General features: G+C 42.9%; 1 protein-coding gene across 9 annotated transcripts in view; it reads right to left on the bottom strand.

Moving 5' to 3' along the window:
* Positions 1 to 21,239, bottom strand: part of atxn1a (ataxin 1a) — a 406,157-nt gene that overhangs the window by 193,746 nt on the left and 191,172 nt on the right. For 2 of the 9 annotated variants that reach the window (XM_085988840.1, XM_085988839.1), the window contains exons 1-2: positions 6,658 to 6,746; positions 6,076 to 6,152 (exon numbers count right to left, since the gene is read on the bottom strand). The exons of 1 other annotated variant lie outside the window; for it this stretch is intronic. The gene's annotated coding sequence lies outside the window, so the exon portion shown is untranslated. Of the gene's footprint in view, positions 1 to 6,064; positions 6,153 to 6,657; positions 6,843 to 19,220; positions 19,292 to 21,239 lie in introns of those variants that run through there. 6 more of the 9 variants (XR_015078497.1, XM_085988842.1, XM_085988841.1 and 3 more) reach the window with 6 other exon arrangements.

Here is a 21,239-nt window from a genome sequence, read left to right as displayed (position 1 = left end):
ATTGAGACAAATAGCATAGATGCATTTAAGGGGCAGCTAGATAAGTACATGAGGGAGAAAGGAATGGAAGGATATGTTGAGAGGGTGAGGTGAAGTAAGGTAGGAGGTGGCTTGTGTGGAAGCTGGCATAGATCAGTTGGGTCAAATGGCCTGTTTTATTGCTGAAAATTGTATGCAATTCTAAGATACAGCTCCTTTAGAAGCACCCCTTTTTGCTCAAGTATGTGTAAAAATTTCACAATGTAAAACTCTTGTCTAGCGTTAACAGTTCTAGGAGATCCAGCGACATTATGTGGCTGGATCTCCTAGAACTCCAAGCAAGCCCAGTCAGTCATTCAATTGGATCAAACTCACATTGAAATTTTCAGTTGACCGAGCCTCAACAGCTTTTTGAGGAAGAGTGTTCCAGATTCCCACTACCCTTCATGTGAAGAAGTGCTTCTTGACATCACCCCTGAATGGCCTAGCTCTAATTTTAAGGTTATGCTCCCTTGTTCTGGATTCCCCCACCAAAGGAAATAGTTTCTTTCTATCTACCCAATCAAATCCTTTAATCATCTTAAACACCTCAATTAGATCACCCCTTAATCTTCTATACTTAAGGGAACACAAGCTTAGTCTATGCAACCTGTCCTCATAATTTAACTCTTTTAGCCCCGGTGTCATTCTGGTGAATCTGCGCTGCACCCCCTCCAAGGCCAATATACCCTTCCTGAGGTGCGGTGCCCAGAACTGAACGCAATACTCTAAATGGGGTCTAACCAGAGCTTTATACAACTGTAACATCACTTCCACCCCTTTGTATTCAAACCCCCTTGGGATAAAGGCCAGCATTCCATTAGCCTTTTTAATTATTTTTTGTAACTGTCCACCAGCTTTTAGTGATTTCTGTACCTGGACCCCTAAATCACTCTGCTCCTCCACAGTTCCTAGTTTCTCGCCATTTAGAAAATACTCTGATCTATCTATTTTGTTTCCAAAGTGGATGACTTCACACTTGCCCAATTTGAACTCCAACTGTCACAGTTTTGCCCACTCACTTAGTCTATCAATGTCCTTTTCCAACTTTCTGCTCCCATCTACACTATTTACTGTGCCAGTTAACTTGGTGTTGTCTGCAAACTTGGATATATGGCTCCATATTTCTTCATCCAAGTCATTTATAAATATATAGTGAAAAGCGGAGGCCCTAGTATAGATCCCTGGGGGACACCACTAGTCACATCCTGCCAATTGGAGGGCATACTCATGATCCCTGCTCTGTCTCCAACCTCCTAACCAATTCCCTACCCATGTCAATACGTTGCCTCCAATTACATGTGCTCTCATTTTTGTTAAGTCTCTTATGTGGAACCTTATTGAATGCCTTCTAGAAGTCCATATAAATAACATCTATTGACTCTCTCTTATCTACCACGTTAGTTATCTCCTCAAAAAATTCAACTAAGTTCATTAGACATGACTTATCTTTTACAAATCTAAAATAACAACAGAAAATGCTGGAAAAACTCAGCAGGCCAGGCAACATCCGTGGAGAGAAATTGGAGTCGACTTTTCGGGTCTAACCCTTTTTCAAAACTGGAAAGGAAATTAAACAGATCGAAAGGCAGGGCTGGGGAGGGAACAAAAGAAGTGAAGAGACATTAAAAGGTATTCAAAACGAGACGAGATGGTGATAGGACTAGTAAAGAGACAAAAGACGGCTCAGATTAGGTGTGAAATGTACTGGCAGAATGAGAGACAGCTGCCATGTAAAAAAGGAGGGGGGGGGGGGTGGAGGGAAAACCCAAAACAAAGGGATGGAAAAAAATAAATAAATAAGTAAAAATGTAATAGGGGCCGAGGTTATGATCTGAAATTGTTGAACTCGATATAGAGTCCGGAAGGCTGCAAAGTGCCTAATCGGAAGAGGAGGTGCTGTTCCTCGAGTTTACGTTGAGCTTCCGTGGAACAATGCAAGAGGCCAAGGACGGTGAGGTCCGAGTGGGAATGGAGCGGTGAATTAAAATGACAGGCGACCGGAAGCTCGGGGTCACCCTTACGGGCTGAATGGAGGTGTTCCGCAAAGCGGTCACCCAATCTGCGTTTGGTCTCCCCAATGTAGAGGAGACCGCATCGTGAGCAGCGAATACAGTATACTAGATTGCAAGAAGTACAAGTAAATCGCTGTTTCACCTGGAACAAAGAGTGTTCCACATATCCCACGAAAAGGCAGGCATAGCTAGGACCCATGCGGGTACCCATAGCAACACCTTTGATTTGGAGGAAATGAGTGGAGTTAAAGGAGAAGTTGTTCAATGTGAGGACAAGTTCAGCCAGGCGGAGGAGGGTAGTGGTGGATGGGGACCGGTCGGGCCTCTGTTCAAGGAAGAAGCGGAGCCATCCTGGTGGGGGATGGAGGTGTAGAGGGATTGTACGTCCATGGTGAAAAGGAAGCGGTTGGGGCCAGGAAACTGGAAACTGTTAAAGTGGCGGAGGGCATCCGAAGAGTCGCGGATGTAGGTGGAAAGAGACTGGACAAGGGGAGAAAAGATAGAGACGAGATAGGAGATACAAATCTATGCTGGCTCTCTCAGATCAGTTCATATTTGTCTAAGTGCTCAGTCACTCTGTCCCTAATAATAGATTCTAGTACCTGCCCCACAACAGACATTAGACTAATAGGCCTACAATTTTCTAGTTTCTCTCTCCTACCCTTCTTAAATAGTGGAGCGATATTGGCTCTCCACATTCTCAACACTTAAGTGTTAAGTATGTGTATTGTATTGAACAATTAACACAAAGACTTAAACGTATAACTCAAACAGGTCTTTACTGGTTGGAGGTAGGGACTATACATAGGTCTTTACTTCATGCCCACAGGCGGGAACTGAGGGGAATCAGTACCCACAGTACTATTTATACCCCTATGGCCAGGAGTGGTACTGCGTATCACTACGCCCAACAAGTAGTGCAGTCCTGTCCATAGGTTCAAAGTAGCACACATATTACATACACAACATTAAGTATTTAAAACATCGTATGTGCTGAAATGTTAAAAAATCAATTAAAATGAATTACAAATAAAAGTTTCTAAACATGTTTAGACTGATGTCCTTCAATGATCCAACCTATTCTCAACTTAGCAAGGGTATCTACCTACGTTCATTGTATTTTAAAATCTTATAAGCAGGAATCACCCTAGACTGTCATTCAGCAATGAATACAGAAACTAAACTAAGTTAAGTTAGTTGACATCCATATAACAAGTTTTGTGCTTCGCAACACTATCTGTTGAAATTTGTAGCATTTCTTTGAACAGCTTGTCTTCATAGTATTAAAAGCACAATTTACACTCAAATGAGGCTGTAGCTACTGAACAGAATCCAAATGGAAAACAAATCTAGATATATAGCTGCTAGCAAAGGGCTGGCAAAACCAGATCAGACGATTAAGCAAAAAATGGTGGAGCATGAAGCCAAAAGGTGGGCCAAAAATAGAAATGACAACTGCACATTGTAAGGAAAATGAAAGGCCAAAGATATTCAAATAGACCTATTTGTGTACAAGTTGCTTTCTTATTTATTTATTAGTGACTAACTAATTTGCACAGCATAGTTATTACAGCAAATAGGCAAAAAAAAATCCCTATTCATCCACCACCTTAAAGACAACCTTTATTAGAGAGCATAGGTTTACAGTAAAAACTGTGAACTGGTGAAAAGATGGAGGCCAAAAATATTATACGTCAACAACACTGAAATATCAGCTGCCTTTAGAGCATCTGAAAATGCACATAAGCATTTTAAGCAAAAAATTGCAAACCACTCTAAGTGTTCAAGAAAGAATGACATCTAATTATAGCTGCAAATTGTGGCAATGGTCTAACACAGCTACAGCAGAAGAAAAATACACAAGTTCTTAAAGTACAGGTGTTAGCCGTGGCTCAGTGCTAGCACTCTCGCCTGAAAGTCAGTAATTGCGAGTTCAAGCCCCACTCCAGAGACTTGAGCACATAATCTAGGATGACACTTCAGTGCAGTACTGAGGGAGCACTGCGCTGTCGGAGGTGCCGACTTTCGAACGAGATGTTAAACCGAGGGTCTGTTTGCCCTCCCAGGTGGACGTAAAAAATCCCATGGCACTATTTCAAAAAAAAAAGCAGCGGAGTTCTCCCTGGTGTCCTGGCAAATATTTTCCCCTCAACCAACATCCCTAAAGCAGATTGTCTGGTCATTATCACATTGCTGTTTGTGGGACCTTGTTTTGCGCAAATTAGCTGCCGCGTTTCCTACATTACAACAGTGACTACACTTCAAAAGTACTTCATTGGCTGTAAAGTGCTTTGAGCCATCCTGAGGCCATGAAAGCCGCTATATAAATACAAGTCTTTTTTTAAGGTAATTTACTGGACTACGTAATTGACTTATTTGCCCAGGCAAATATAAATGACAATCCTTATAAAAATTCTAACAAATTGGTAAGGGAGAAACAATGTACAGCTTTGTTTGTTTCTTTTGTGCTTCATTAAAGCAATAGACCCACAAAATATGAATGCATCTTCCTGTGGACTTTAGCACTTTAGAATCATTCAACTGGCAGTAAAGATGCATTCTGAAATGGTGCCCACATGGTACAATAACAAATCTTTGGTTGTAAAGTACAGAAACCTCTGGAAATTGTAATTTGAAACTTTAGGCAAACACATTTATTAACTTCCTTATCTGCAAAATATTTGAACTAATTAGAATAAGAAATTGCGAAGAAAGAGCACCAATACTCTAGCACCGATTGTCTGCAGAAATCAAGTACATTCTACAAACTAACCTTGTGGAAATGCAGTGCTATTTGAAAACAAACATTTCTTTTGCACAATAAACATTAGATTCTTGATGGCATGTTGCCACACTTTCCGGGTCAGTTACGTATTAACACACAAACTCTGTATCCCTACTTAAATAGTGAAAGTGCTGAGAAATATCAGCACATTATATTTTAAACGTTTTGCCTCCATTAAGGTCAATCTAAGTGAGGATATCTGCCTCAATGGGGAGCTGGGCAGCATGGGCACCTTTGTTCTGGCATGCTGCTCAGATGATCTGTGAGTAACTAATACTCCACTTGCCTAGCTGAGTTTATTACCAGTTAATATGTTTAAGAAGCTATAACATTTGTCTGGTTCTTTAGATCAAGGGAGCTTTATGAATTGACAGAAGGATTATTTATATTGCTACTCTGGCATTATTGGGGGGGGGGGGGGAAAAGAGGTATCGTTATGACGCCAAGGTGCTACGTGAATGCAAGTTGTTAATGTATTAAGGATCAAGCCCAATAGCTTGGGCGAACCAAAAAGACTGCAGCACATGTTTCAGATCACCTGCAGCTTGACCTATTTTTCAGCTATTAGTCCAGCTGAACTAGGAGGTAGAATATACTAGTGTAGAGTACCAAACTAAAAATTACAAACATTTAAGTGACACACTGCACGGGGTGAAGGGATATTTCACTCTTTTTTAAATCCTCCCATTTCAGCAACTCGATAAACTTACTTAAGCTATTTTGTATCTATTTGAACAGCGATGGTTTTACTTATCGTTAGATGCAAGTGCCGACCATACTCGATTTTTTTTTACTGTCAGTAGACATCAAAAACGCCATGTATAATGTCTCAGTGCAACAATGCAAATGCCATCTACTGTAGCAGAATACAAAAGAAAAATAGGCAATGGCCAATTAACTGTTGTCTAACTGCGTACACAACTGCTTTGTCGATATGCTCTAGATCGGTGAACAATCCAACATGCAAAAATGTTTACATTTCGTAAGACACTATTACACAGCACGTGTTTATGTAAACATATAAAAAAAAGTTAAAGACACCCCAAAAAAAGTAGTCATTGTTCTGCGCGTCACTGTCGCTGTGAGCCTAAGTAAGTTTTTGCTCACTGGGACACCCTGCTTGCACATTGCAACACGCAATAACATTCCAACGTAGGACTGTAATTCAATCTCTTCTCAGAACCGTTATAATTTGTAAACCCTCATACACAGACACACACACAGTATATAAATAATGACAACCTACATTTTGCTTACCAATCGCAGCTCACTACTCCTGTCGGACATTTGAACACTTTGTTCCTTGAATAGAGAAGTAGGGAATCGCTGGGAACCTGCAAACACAAGGCAGACAAATGAAAAGGAAAAAAATGCTGCGATCTGCCGGCAAAGTTGCCCGTGCTGCAGCTGTAAACCGGTGCTTGTCCCTGGAGTTCCAAGGCCAGTGCACCGCTTCCCCTCCCCGCTCCGCTCGGGGGATGGAGCGCGCGCCAGGCCGGCTCCAGCTGGCGGCGAGTCCGGAGCCATGGTTACCGCCGGACTGACAGCGGCACTCGCTGGCGCAAACGGGCAGGCTCGGCAAAACACACAGGAGCGAGGCCAGTGCCGGCCTCTCGGGCTGTTCGGTAAGCTCACTCGGCTCTTTTTTTTAATTAAAGGGGCACCTGCTGGGGCTAAACCTGAACCCGTTAAACACACACACCCGGTGCGTAGTGGTTTGAGCAGCGGGTTTGATTTATATTAGTGAGACAATAAAGTGGTTTTATCCTCCCAGGGGAGGGAAAGAAAGCTCGCAAGTTAATAAGAATGGAAGGGAGGAGAAATTCGAAAGTTAGAAACCTTGTATATCTGCTCCTCGTCCCTTCGCCGCCGCTTCCTGCTTCCCTGCGGGCCACCATCTTCCTGTGTGCGCCGATCAATCCACTCCGGGCGGAGACTGGGGCGCGGGAAGATGGCGGCCCAACCTGGATTGGGTCGGATCGTTCGTACCGGCGGCCGCCAATGTGAGGCAAAGAGTGCCCAAGCTAGAGAGAGAGAATAAAACCTGACGGAATAGGTAACGGAACCCGACAAAACATAAAATGAAAATCCGCCAGGCTGCAGAATGCCACGCGATAGAGGATGAGAGTAGAATCTGACCGCATGCAGAAAATAACCTGATAGAATAAATCCCGATAGAATGTAACCTGATAGAAGAGAATAAAAACCTCACAGTGCAGAATTGAGCCGATTGAATGCAGAATAGAACCTGACCAGATGCAGAAAAGAACCTGATGGAATAAGAACATAAGAAATAGGAGTAGGCTATTCGGCCCTTTGACCCTGCTCCACTTTTCAATAAGATCATGGCTAATCTACCTATAATGTGGGAAAGTGTGAGGTTATCCACTTTGGCAGGAAAAATAAAAAAGCAAATTATTATTTAAATGGACAGAGATTACAAAATGCTACAGTTCAGAGGAACCTGGGGGTCCTTGTGCATGAAACACAAAAAGTTAGCATGCAGGTACAGCAAGTAATCAAAACAGCAAATGGAATGTTGGTCTTTATTTCAAGGGAGTTGCAGTATAAAAGCAGGAAAGTCCTGCTACAACTGTACAGGGTATTGGTGAGACCACGCCTTGAGTACTGCGTACAGCTTTGATCTCCTTATTTAAGGAAGAATATACTTGCATTGGAGGCAGTTCAGAGACGATTCACTCAGTTGATTCCTGAGATGAAAGGGTTGATTTATGAAGAAAGGTTGAGCAGGTTGGGCCTATACTCATTGGAATTTAAAAGAATGAGAGGTGATCTTATTGAAACATAAGATACTGAGGGGGCTCGACAAGGTAGATGCAGAGAGGATGTTTCCCCTCGTGGGGAAATCTAGAACTCGGGGGCATAGTTTCAGGATAAAGGGTCGCCCTTTTAGAACTGAGATGAGGAGGAATTTCTTCTCTGAGGGTCGTAAATCTGTGGAATTCTCTGCCCAAGCGAGCCGTACAGGCTGGGTCATTAAATACATTTAAGGTGGAAATAGACAGATTTATGCAAGATAAGGGAGTGAAGGGTTATGGGGAGTGGGCAGGGAAGTGGCTTTGAGCCCAAGATCAGCCATGATCTTATTGAATGGCAGAGCAGGCTCGAGGGGCCAAGTGGCCTATTCCTGCTCCTATTTCTTATGTTCTTATGAGCGGCAGATTTGGCGGGTTTTAGAAAAGTGGTTCACGGAGCCAGAGCGGGAGAGAGCTGCAGTTCAGAGACGATTCACTCGGTTGATTCCTGAGATGAGAGGGTTGACTTATGAAGAAAGGTTGAGCAGGTTGGGCCTATACTCATTGGAATTTAGAAAAATGACCCATTAGGCCAGCTCCAAGACACAAATGGAAGATTAGTATCAGACATATAGCAGCAATCCCGGCAGCTTTTTTTTTTTTAGTTACCCCAGTGCAGGGTCGCAGCCTACTCCCAGGCTGCAGTAACCTGGCAGGGCCCCCCCTCACAAAACTCAGACGAACGTACAGCTCCAGCGGGCCGGATAGAATGAATCGACGTGCCAGATATGGCCTGTGGGCCGTATTTTGTCCAGCACTGTTCTAAACTCTAGAGAATATAGGCCGCATCTACTCAATCTCTCCTCATAGGACAATCCCCTCATCCCAGGAATCAGTCTAGTGAACATTCGTTGCATTCCCTCTAAGGGAAGTATATCCTTCCTTAGAAAGACCAAAACCGTACACAGTACTCCAGGTGTGGTCTCACCAAGGCCTTAATAATTGCAATTAGACTTCTTTACTCTTAGCCTTCATTGCAAAGGGATTGGAGTATAACATACTATTTGCTTTCCTAATTGATTGCTGTACCTGCATGTTAACTTTCTGTGATTTGTGTACAAGGACACCCAGGTCCCTCTGAATACCAGCATTTCCGAGTCTATCACATTAAAAAAAAAATATTCTGTTTTCTATTTTTCCTGCCAAAGTGGATAACTTCACATTTCTCCACATTATATTCCATCTGCCACATTCTTGCCCACTCACTTAATCTGTCTATATCCATTTGCAGCCTTTTTGCGTCCTCCTCACAACTTACTTTCCCACCTAGTTTTGTATTGTCAGCAAACTTGGATATATTACATTTGGTCCCTTCATCTAAATCATTGATATAGATTGTAAATAGCTGAGGCCCAAGCACTGATCCTTGCAGTACCCCACTAGTTACAGCCTGCCAACCCGAAAATGACTTGTTTATTCCTACTCTCTCTTTTCTGTCCATTACGTAATCCTCAATCTTGTGTGGCACCTACGGGAGTACTTTCACCACACGGACTGCAGCGGTTCAAGAAGGCGGCTCACTACCACCTTCTCAAGGGCAATTAGGGATAGGCAATATGCCAACAATGCCCACATCCCAGGAACGAATAAAAAAAACTCGCCTCATCCCAGGAATCTAGTGAACCTTCGTTGCACTGCCTCTAAGGCAAGTATATTGTTCCTCAGATAAGGAGACCAAAACTGCACATTATCCAAGTGTAGTCTCACTAAAGTCCTGTGCAATTGTAGTAAGACTTCCTTACTCCTGTACTCCAACCCCCTTGCAATACAGGCCAACATGCCATTTGCCTTCCTAATTGCTTGCTGTACCTGTATGCTAACTCTGTGTTTCCTGTACGAGGACACCTAAATCTCCCTGAACACCAACATTTAATAGTTTCTCACCAATTATAAAATATTGTTTTTCTATTTTTCCTACCAAAGTGAATAACCTCACATTCTCCCACAGTATACTCCATCTGCCACCTTATTGCTCACTCACTTAACATAGAAACATAGAAGATAGGAGCAGGAGTAGGTCATTCGGCCCCTCGAGCCTGCTCCGCCATTTAATGAGATCATGGCTGATCATCCAAATTCAGTACCCTGTCCCTGCCTTCTCCCCATACCCCTTGATCCCTTTAGCCTTAAGAAATATATCCAACTCCTTCTTGAATATATTTAATGAATTGGCCTCCACTGCCTTCTGTGGTAGAGAATTCCACAGGTTCACCACTCTCTGGGTGAAGAAATTCCTCATCTCTGTCCTAAATGGCTTACTCCTTATCCTTAGAGTGTGACCCCTGGTTCTGGACTCCCCGGCCATCGGGAACATCCCTCCTGCATCCAGTCTGTCCAGTGCTGTTAGAATTTTATAAGTTTCAATGAGATCCCCTCTCAGTCTTCTAAACTCCAGCGAGTATAAGCCCAATCGACCCAATCTCTCCTCATACGTCATTTCTGCCATCCCTGGTATCAATTTGGTGAATCTTCGCTGCACTCCCTCCATGGCAAGAACATCCTTCCTCAGATAAGGCGACCAAAACTGCACACAATACAAGGTGTGGTCTCACCAAGGCCCTGTACAACTGCAGCAAGATATCCTTGTTCTTGTACTCGAACCCTCTCACTATGAAGGCCAACATACCATTTGCCGCCTGCTGCACCTGCATGCTTACCTTCAGCGACTGGTGCACAAGGACACCCAGGTCTCGTTGCACTTCCTCTTTTCCCAATCTATTGCCGTTCAGATAATAATCTGCCTTCCTGTTTTTGCCACCAAAGTGGATAACCTCACATTTATCCACATTATACTGCATCTGCCATGCTTCTGCCCAATCACCCAACCTGTCCAAATCGTACTGGAGTTTCTCGGCATCCTCCTCACAGCACACACGCACACCCAGCTTTGTGTCGTCTGCAAACTTGGAGATATTACATCTAGTTCCCTCGTCTAGATCATTTATATATATATTGTGAATAGCTGCGGTACCCCACTAGTCACTGCCTGCCACTTGGAAAAAGAGCCGTTTATTCCAACTCTTTGCTTCCTGTCTGCCAACCAGTTCTTTATCCAAGTCAGTACCTTGCCCCCAATCCCATGTGCCTTAACTTTACACGCCAATCTCTTATGCGGGACCTTATCGAAAGCCTTCTGAAAGTCCAAATACACCACATCCACTGGTTCTCCCTTATCTATTCTACCAGTTACATCCTCAAAAAATTCCAGTAGATTAGTCAAGCACGATTTACCTTTTGTAAATCCATGTTGACTTTGTCCGATCCTGTCACTGTTTTCCAAGTGCTCTGCTATTACATCTTTTATAATGGACTCTAGCATTTCCCCGATGTCAGGCTTACTGGTCTATAATTCCCCGTTTTCTCTCTACCACCTTTTTAGAATAGTGGGGTAACATTAGCTACCCTCCAATCCATGGGAACTGTTCCAGAGTCTATCGAATTTTGGAAGATGACCAGCAATGCATCTACTATTTCTAGGGCCACTTCCTTAAGTACCCTAGGATGTAGATTATCAGGCCCTGGGGATTTATCGGCCTTCAATCCCGTCAATTTCCCTAACACCATTTCCCTACAAATACTGATTTCTTTCAGTTCCTCCCTCTCATTAGACCCTGTTCCTCGACATCTCTGGGAGGTTATGTGTGTCCTCCTTTCTGAAGACAGAACCAAAGTATGTATTTAATTGGTCTGCCATTTCTTTGTTCCCCATTATAAATTCTGATTCTGACTGCAAGGGACCTACGCTTGACTTCACCAATCTTTTTCTCTTCACATATCTATAAAAGCTTTTACAGTCAGTTTTTATGTTCCCTGCAAGCTTACTCTCATACACTATTTTCCCCCTCTTAATTAATCCCTTTGCTGAATCCTAAACTGCTCCCAGTCCTCAGGTTTACTGCTTTTTCTGGCCAATTTATATGTCTTCTCCTTGGATCTTATGCTATCCCTAATTTCCCTTGTTAGCCACGGTTGAGTCACCTTTTTTGTTTTATTTTTATGCCAAACAGGGATGAACAAATTCTGTCGTTCATCCATGCGATCTTTGAATGTTTGCCATTGCCTATCCACCGTCAACCCTTTGAGTAACATTCTCCAATCAATCCTACCCAACTCGCGCCTCATACCATCGTAGTTTCCTTTATTTAAATTCAGGACCCTAGTCTCTGAGTCAAATACTTCACTCTCCATCTTAATGAGGAATTAACCTGTCTATATCCCTTTGCAGGCTCTTTGTGTCCTCCTCACAGCTTCCTTTCCCAACTAGCTTTGTATCATCAGCAAACTTCGATACATTACACTTGGTCCCTTCACCAAGCCATTAATATAGATTGTAAATAGCTGAGGCCCCAACACTGATCCTTGCAGCACCCCTCTAGTTACAGCCTGCCAACCCGAAAATAACTCGTTTATTCCTACTCTATCTTTTCTGTCCATTAAGTAATCATCAATCTTGCATAATAACCTCATGTGTGGCATCTTATCGAATGCTTTTTGAAAATCCAAATACACTACATCCACTGGTTCCCCCTTATCTACCCTGCTAGTTGTAACCTCAAAAAACCTAACGGGTTTGTCAAACACGATTTCCTTTTCATAAATCCGTGTTGACACTGCACAATCATATTATGATTTCCTAAGTGTCCTGTTACCACGTCCCTGATAATAGATTCTAGCATTTTCCCTACTACTGATGTCAAACCAACTGGCTTATAATTCCCAGTTTTCTATCTCCCTCCTTTCTTGAATAACGGGGTACATTTGCTGCCTTCCAATCTGTGGCGACCATTCTAAAATCTAGGGAATTCTGGAAAATCAAAACCAATGCATCCACTATCTCTATAGCCACCTCTTTTAAAACCCTAGGATGTAGGCCATCAGGTCCAGGGGATTTATCGGCTTTTAGTCCCATTAATTTCTCCAGTACTATTTCTTTACTAATACTAATTTATTTATGTTCTTCATTCTTGCTAGACCCTTGGTTCCCCTCTATATCCGGAATGTTTTTTGTGTCTTCTACCGTGAAGACAGATACAAAGTATCTGTTGAGTGTCTCTGCCATTTCCTTATTCCCCATTATAATTTCTCCTGTCTTTGCCTGTAAGGGATCCACGTTTACTTTTGCTAATCTCTTCCTTTTTTCATACCTATAGAAGCTTTCATAATCTGTTTTTATATCTCTCGCTAGTTTACTCTCATTTTATTTTCTCTCTTTTTCAATTTCTTGGTCATCCTTTGCTGAATTCTAAAATCCTCTCAATCATCAGGCTTACCCCTCTTTTTGGCAACATTATAAGCCTCTTCTTTTAATCTAATACTATTTTTAACTTCTCTTGTTAGCCACGATTGGACCACTTTTCCCGTGAAGTTTTTATTCCTTAAGGGAATGTATATTCGTTGCAAATTATGAATTATTTCTTTAAATGTTTGCCATTGCTTATCTACCATCATATTTTTTAACCTAGTTTCCCAACCTACATTAGTCAACTTGCCCCGCATACCTATGCAGTTTGCTTTGTTCAGATTTAAGACCCTAGTTTCATACTTAACTAAATCACTCTCAAACTAAATATAAAATTCTATCATGTTATGATCACTCTTCCCCAGAGGCTCCTTTACTACAAGGTTATTAAAGGCTGTGTCTCATTGCACAATACTAGATCTAAAATAGCCTGTTCCCTAGTTGGTTCCTCGACATACTGATCTAAAAACTATCTTGAATGCATTCCATGAACTCGTCCTCCACACTATTACTGCAAATTTGGTTTGCCCAGTCTATATGAAGATTAAAGTCCCCCATGATTACTGTGCTACCCTTGTTACATGCACCTCTAATTTCCTGATTTATACTCTGCTCGACACTACAACTACTGTTAGGAGGCCTATAAACTACTCTCACCGGTGTTTCCTGCCCCTTGTTGTTTCTTAGCTCCACCCAAAATGATTCTACATCTTGATTTTCCAAGCTAAGATCCTTTTCTCTACTGTCTTTATCCCATCCTTTATTATCAGGGCTACACCCGCCCCCTCCTTTTCCATTTTGCCTATCTCTTCTAAAAGTCAACAATCCTGGAACGTTTAGTTCCCAACCTTGGTCACTCTGATGGCTATTAGATCAAACTCATTTATTTCTATCTGTGCTATTAATTCATCTATTTTGTTGTGAATGCTTCATGCATTTAGATATAGTGCCTTCAGCTTCAACTTTTTTCTGTTTTTCCCTGATGTCACCTTCGTCACTAATGCCCCATTACCTTTGTGAAGCTCTCGGTCCTTTCCTGATCCACTCTGCTTATTTTTACCCAAATCGCTTCTCTGCTCTACAGCCTTGACTTTTCTCTTACTGCTTTTGACTTTACCCTTTCCTGAATCCTCCCAGCCCCCTTCTTCATCAGTTTAAAGCCCTAGTTATTTGATTCACTAGGACACTGGTCCCAGCCCAGTTTAAGTGGAGTTCGTCCCAACGTTACAGTTCCCTCTTTCCCCATAAACTGGTGTCAATTCCCCATGTATCGAAACGCCTGCCTCCCACACCACTCTTTCAGCCATGCATTTAACCTCTAATCTGTTTGTCCCTAAGCTAATTTGTGCGTGGCTCAAGTAATAATCCAGAGATTATTACCTGTGAGGTTCTGAGTTTTATTTTTGATCCTGGCTCCGAAAACTTTCTCAGCAGAACCTCGTTTCTAGTTCTACCTATGTCATTGCTTCCTATGTGGACCATGAGAACTGGATCCTCCCCCTCCAAGTTCTTCTCCAGCCACGAGGAGATGTCCATAACCCTGGCACCTGGCAGGCAACATAACCTTCGGAACTCCCAGTCGCAGAGAACAGTATTTAGCCCCCTGGCTATACTGTCCCCTACCACGTTTCCTTTTCACTCCCCCTACTTGAATGGCCTCCTGTACCACAGTGCCATGGTCAGTTTGCTCATCCACCCTGCAGACTTTTCCCTCATCCACATAGGCAGCAAGAACCTCATACCTGTTGGATAAGGGCAAACACAGAGGCTCCTCCAGCACTGCACCTGGAGTCCCCTTACTTGCCTGACTACTCCCTGCTCTTCTTCAGATAGTGCCATCGAATCTTTTAACTTCCACCTGGGCAAGTTTCATTTTTTTTCTCTCCTATCCTTGGGACATTTACTATGTTAAAGGCATAAATGTAAATTGTTGTTGCGCCTCATCCAAAGGATTGCACTTCGAACAATGCAGCACTTCCTCAGTATGTGTTGAAATCCTAGAGTGGAGCTCGACCTCACAAGCATCTGACTCAGGGATAAGAGTCACTGAGACCAGTGGATGCTGAAACTACAATGAGCCGTGAAGCTTCTCAAACTGATGACTGGATACTTGCTTTCTATCATCACAAGAGCATCTTGGTCTATCCAATTTTCCACAGCCCTTTTCAAATTGTTTAGGATTTTGGGTTAAATTATGGTTGCATTTTATATCGCACAGATAATTATTGAATTAACACATTGAACTTTTTAAATTTAATCCAACATTAACATTTGGAGGGAGGGGAGATGATTGGGGGAGCGGGGGGTCCTTATGAACCCTAAAAATTCTATTCCTAAGAAAAACAATGGCATAAAAAGAAGAAAAGCTTTATTTTTTTAGAAAGATTATATTTTAGTTTAGGATCCCTATCATATTTAGTGTATTGTGCGAAACTAAAGATTCTCTGTAACTGTGACCGGGTGCACTATCCTTCCTCACCCTCTCCGTAACACTCAACACAGTTGACCACTCCATTTTCCTCTAACATGGTTCCACCTCCACAACATTACCTGACTCTGCTCCTACCTCAGTTCCTCCACCGCAAAAACTCTTGTACATGCCTACTTCACCTCCAGACTCGACTACTGTAATGTTCTCACTGACCTCTCATCCTGTTCCCGCCATAAACTTGAGCTTGTCCAAAACTCTACTGCACGCATCCCATCTCACACAAAGTTCCACTCACCCATCCTCACTGACCTATACTAGCTCACTATCTCCCAATGCCTCAGACTTAAATTCCATCTTTAAATCCTTCTATGTCTTCACCCCACCCTATCCTGTAACCTTCTCCAGCTCTATATTCCCCCAAGCAATCTATTCTTCTGACACAAACCTCTTGTGCCATTTCTCCCTTCACCTCACGTGAAGGCCGTGCCTTCAGCTGCCTGGGTAATACTCTGCAGAATTTCTTCCCTAAATCCTTTTGTCTACCTCTCTTTCTCTCAGAACACATCTCTTCAACCAAGCTTTTGGTCACCTCTCCTAATCTCTCCTTCCCTGGCTTGCCATCTGTCTTCCATACATTTCTCTGTGAAGTACCTTGGGGCATTCTTAACATTAAAAGCCCCATATAATGCAAGTTATTGTTGATGATTTCACAAGCCCCATTAGAAGATCAGATTTAATATGAAATGGTAGCCATAAAATTAATTAATAGATGTATAATCATAAGACAGGCTTACTTTATTTTATATACATGTATGTTTAATATGAGTGGATTGTGAATTAAAGCACTCTGTCCAGTAAACTCTTTGTGATTAACCTCAGGCACCAATAGGTGCTAATTATCCCTTTTGATATAAACAGACCTTGTGCGAACAGAACAAGCTTAGAACGAGCCTACCTTATAGACAGAACAGCATCTTGAAGGCTATTCATCTTTCTAGCTGCACAGGGGAAAAGCAGACTCTGGCATCTTTATGATGGTCAGATATCATTCTACTATAGCAAGGCCATATGACATAGCTATCAAGTTATGAAGTTATGGCTCAAATTAAGGTGTGAAAAGTTGACAGCTAAAGCCAAGGTAGAACATCTTCTGGTGCCTCACAGCCTTGGTAATAATGGGGGGACTTTTAACCCCCAAAATGATCCTCAGGCCCTGATGCTTACCCCCTCCCCCCACCGAAGATCCTCAGGCTGGCCCCGATGCTTCCCTCCCCCCGCCCCCAATCCTTCTCCGGCGCCGATTGTTGTTTGTCTCTACGACCCCCCGGCCCCCACCCTCCTCTGGCCCCCACCCGATCCCTCCCTCCTCTCTGCGGCCTAGTGCCGCAGGCCTACCCGCCCACAGCCAGCCAGCCTCTCTATCTGGCTGGCTGCAGGTACGAAACAGACCGTTGAAATGCAAATCATGCCCTGCCGTTAAATTCTTCCTAGCCACACCCCCACTCCCATCCCACCTCCTGATTAAAATTCCGACATATAAGTCTGTTTTAGTTTACGGACACAGCTTGTTTTGTGAAGAATCTTACTATATAACTGTAATATTGTATGAATATTAAAGTAAGTATTCCTTTGTTGAATCTCTTGTATGCACTCTTAGTTTGAGTTGTATTATTGTTTAAATCTGCATATTTAAAATAAAGCCTGACATCGGGAGATTAAGGTGTGTGGAGTGTTTCATTGAATGTCTCAAACTAAACTAGAAATAAGCGTAAAGCTATAATAGCGCTTGCTGCACACTCAGAAAATAGTTAATACATAACAATTTATTCAAAGTTTATAGGTTAGCTGGGTCAGAATGGAAGGGAGGCTGCCTGTTTTGTTCTGACATTGTGTCTTTTGTTACTCTGCACCTCTCTCTGCCTTAGTGTATGGGCAGGGTAGCTAATAAATAAAGCATTCAAAGAGTCACAGCTATCACAGGATGTAGCTCACAAGACACTAGTTGGTCACCCCGGTGCTAGATAGACATACACCGGGAACAGAGGTTTTGGGTAGAGCTGACATGATGAGCAGCACTCTGGTGCACTTTGCGCAGTGTTTCCCAGTTAGGTGGTCAATGGAGCAGTGTTTCATGACATCACCTTAGGAGGAGCTCCACACAAAAAATTATAGCAACTTTAACAAACAAGACAGAAAGACTACTTTAAATGTATAAATGTTTCCCTTTGTAGTGTTTAGGATCAAATTATTTTTCCCATTAAAGGTATTAACTGAGCTTAATATACAATTTTAAGGAGTGGTGTTTGTGAAGGTTGAGCAGCAACCCATAAACTAGTTAATGATCATATAAATAATCCAAACCATTCAAGCTGCAGTGACTAACGGTATTTTTGTTAATTGCTTGAGTGTTAGTGCATTAGTGCCACTGGGCTCCCGAAACACAGGCTTTACACAGTCGGCCGCAAGTCAAATGTAAAATTGCCAGACTCGCTAATACTGCATGCCAGGATGAAATGGTTTTATCCAGGCTTCCTGCCTAAGCAAGCCCCAGCAGTTTTAAATTTGGCTTGCAGGCAGCTTCACAAGCCTCACACTTGGGAATCCAGCAGCACTAGTACAATACAAAAGCACATTTAAATATATGGAAGTAGCCTAGACTCGGGGACCTATGATAAGGTTTATTCATAATAATCTTTCAGGTTTGCATTTAAATATAATGCACACTAAGAAATACCAAACACGTCAAAGGTGAAAGGACGTGCCAAGGTGCCTTACAACTAGTGAATTATATTGAAATGTAGTCACTGTTGTTATGCAGCCACAGCAAGGTGTCACAAACAGCAATGAGATTAATAAGCAGTTAAAAGTATTTTTGATACTGTTGGTTGAGATTTTAATGTTAGCCAGGCCACTGGGGGAGCTCTCCTGCTTTTCTTCAAATAGTGTCATGGGGTCTTTTACAACCACCTGAACAGAAGGTTCAGCAATAGACAATGATGCTACATACTACCTACTCAGTGTCATTGAGTATACTCAAAACAGAGATAGATAGAATTATGGATATTAAGGAAATCAAGGGATATGATTCAAAGGTAGCAAATGTAACCCCGCTACTCAAGAAAGGAGGGAGGGAGAAAACAGAGAACTACAGGCCATTTAGCCTGACACCAGTTGTCAGGAAAATGCTGGAAGTGGTATCAGGGCAATTAGAAAATCATAATTATAATTATCAATATAATTAGGCAGATTCAACAGGGTTGTATGAAAGGGAAATCGTGTTTGACAAATTTATTAAAGTTTTTTGAGGATGTAACTAGCAGGGAGGATAAAGGGGAACCAGTGGATGTGGTATATTTGGATTTCCAAGAGGCATTCGATAAGATGCCACATAAAAGGTTGTTACGCAAGCTCATGGGGTTGTAGTTAATGGCCCAGAAATTCAGGTCGGGGGCTTCCCGCGGGTGCACTTACCTTGCGCGCCGGCAGTTGAGCTGTAGGGCCCCGTGGAATTCCGCCCCGGGGCCTGCTCCAGCTCCCGGCGCGCAGTGCTTGCGTGTCCCAGGGGCGTAGTTAGTGCGATGTGTCCCCTGGGATCACGTGAGCCATGGGCAGCCAATCGGAGGAGGGAAAAGCCCATTCATAAGATTGACAGGTAGACCTGTCAAAACTTATAAATACTATGGGCCCAAAATAGCAGTAAACCTTCAAATAATTTTTTTTTTTTTTTTTTTAAATCACACTTTTTAAATAAACTATAAATTACATTAAATAACTATTTTAAACAATAATTTAAATTTTTGAAAAAAATAATTTTATAATATAACGGGGCTAAAAATAAACTTACCTTGCTTTAAAGTATTTAAAAATAATAAACCTGTCGAAAAAATGTTTTAATTTTAATTAATTGACCACTTACCTTGCAAAAAGCAGGCCTTACGCCTGCTTTTTAAATGTGTAAATCCTGCAGGCTTACCCTCCCGGGAAAACCTGTAAAAAAAAAAAAAAAAACACCTAAGTTCAATGTGCACGCGCAGCCTCCCCTGCGCGCGCGTTTGACCTCTGAACCTCTTCGTTCAGAGGATCGGAAGTGCCGGTTTCCCGCGCATGCACAGTGCATACAGGAAACCGGCAATTCCATTCGGCCTACGGGTGAGTACCCCGTGCGTACTCACCCGGGGAGAACCGAATTTCTGGGCCATCGTATTAGCATGGCTAGAGGATTGGTTAACGGACAGAAAACAGAGTGTAGGGATAAACAGGTCATTTTCAGGATGGCAGGCTGTAACTAGAGGGGTGCTGCAAGGATCAGTGATTGGGCCTCAGCTATTTACAATCTAAATGACTTAGATGAAGGGACCGAGTGTAATGTATCCAAGTTTGCTGATGATACAAAGCTAGATGGGAAGGGAAGCTGTGAGGAAGGCACAAAGAGCTTGCAAAGGGATATAGACAGATTAAGTGAGTGGGCAATAAGGTGGCAGATGGAGTATACTGTGGGGAAATGTGAGGTTATTCACTTTGGTAGGAAAAATAGAAAAACCAGAATATTTTATAAATGGTGAGAAACTATTAAATGTTGGTGTTCAGAGAGATTTGGGTGTCCTTGTACAAGAAACACAGAGTTAGCATACAGGTACAGCAAGCAATTAGGAAGGCAAATGGCATGTTGGCCTGTATTGCAAGGGGGTTGGAATACAGGAGTAAGGAAGTCTTACTACAATTGCACAGGACTTTAGTGAGACTACATCTGGATACTGTGCACAGTTTTGGTCTCCTTATCTGAGGAACGATATACTTGCCTTAGAGGCAGTGCAACGAAGGTTCACTAGATTCCTGGGATAAGGCGAGATTATTTTTTTTATTCGTTCCTGGGATGTGGGCATTGTTGGCAAGGCCAGCATTTATTGCCTATCCCTAATTGCCCTGGAGAAGGTGGTGGTGAGCCACCTTCTTGAACTGCTGCAGTCCATGTGGTGAAAGTACTCCCGTAGTGCTGTTAGGGAGGGAGTTCCAGGATTTTGACCCAGCGACGATGAAGGAATGGTGATATATTTCCAAGTCCGGATGGTGTGTAACTTGGAGGGGAACTTGTAGGTGATGGCGTTCTCATGCGCCTGCTACCCTTGTCCTTCTAGGTGTCAGAGGTCACGGGTTTGTCACTCTCACCTCACCTCTGTAATTCAGCTCTTTTGTCTAAGTTTGGACCAAGGCTGTAATGTGATCTGGAGCCAAGTGGTCCTGGTGGAACCCAAACTGGGCATCATTGAGCAGGTTATTGGTGAGTAAGTGCCGCTTGATAGCACTGTCAATGACACCTTTCATCACTTTGGTGATGATTGAGAGTAGACTGATGGGTCGGTAATTGCCCGGATTGGATTTGTCCTGCTTTTTGTGGACAGGACATACCTGAGCAGTTTTCCACATTGTCGGGTAGATGCCAGTGTTGTAGCTATACTGGAACAGCTTGGCTAGAGGCGCGGCTAGTTCTAGAGTACAAGTCTTCAGCCGGGATGTTGTCGAGGCCCATAGTCTTTGCTGTCTCCAGTGCGCTCAGCCTTTTCGGGATATCACGTGGAGAGAATCAAATTGGATGAAGACTGGCTTCTGTGATTGTGCGGACCTCAGAAGGAGGCCTTGATGGATCATCCACTTGGCACTTCTGGCTGAAGATGGTTGCAAATGCTTCAGCCTTGTCTTTTGCACTTACGTGCCCAGCTCCGCCATCATTGAGGATGGGGATGTTCATGGAGCCTCCTCCTCCCGTTGGTTGTTTAATTGTCCACCACTATTCACAACTGAATGTGGACAGACTGCAGAGCTTTGATCTGATCTGTTGGGTGTGGGATCGCTTAGCTCTGCAACGAGACCTGGGTGTCCTTGTGCACCAGTTGCTGAAGGTAAGCATGCAGGTGCAGCAGGCAGTTAAGAAGGCAAA

The sequence above is a fragment of the Somniosus microcephalus genome, chromosome 5 (assembly GCF_052327205.1).
Source record: "Somniosus microcephalus isolate GS21.2 chromosome 5, FLI_Smic_1.0, whole genome shotgun sequence".
Lineage (NCBI taxonomy): Eukaryota > Metazoa > Chordata > Chondrichthyes > Squaliformes > Somniosidae > Somniosus > Somniosus microcephalus.
This window is presented reverse-complemented; position numbering and strand designations above follow the sequence as displayed.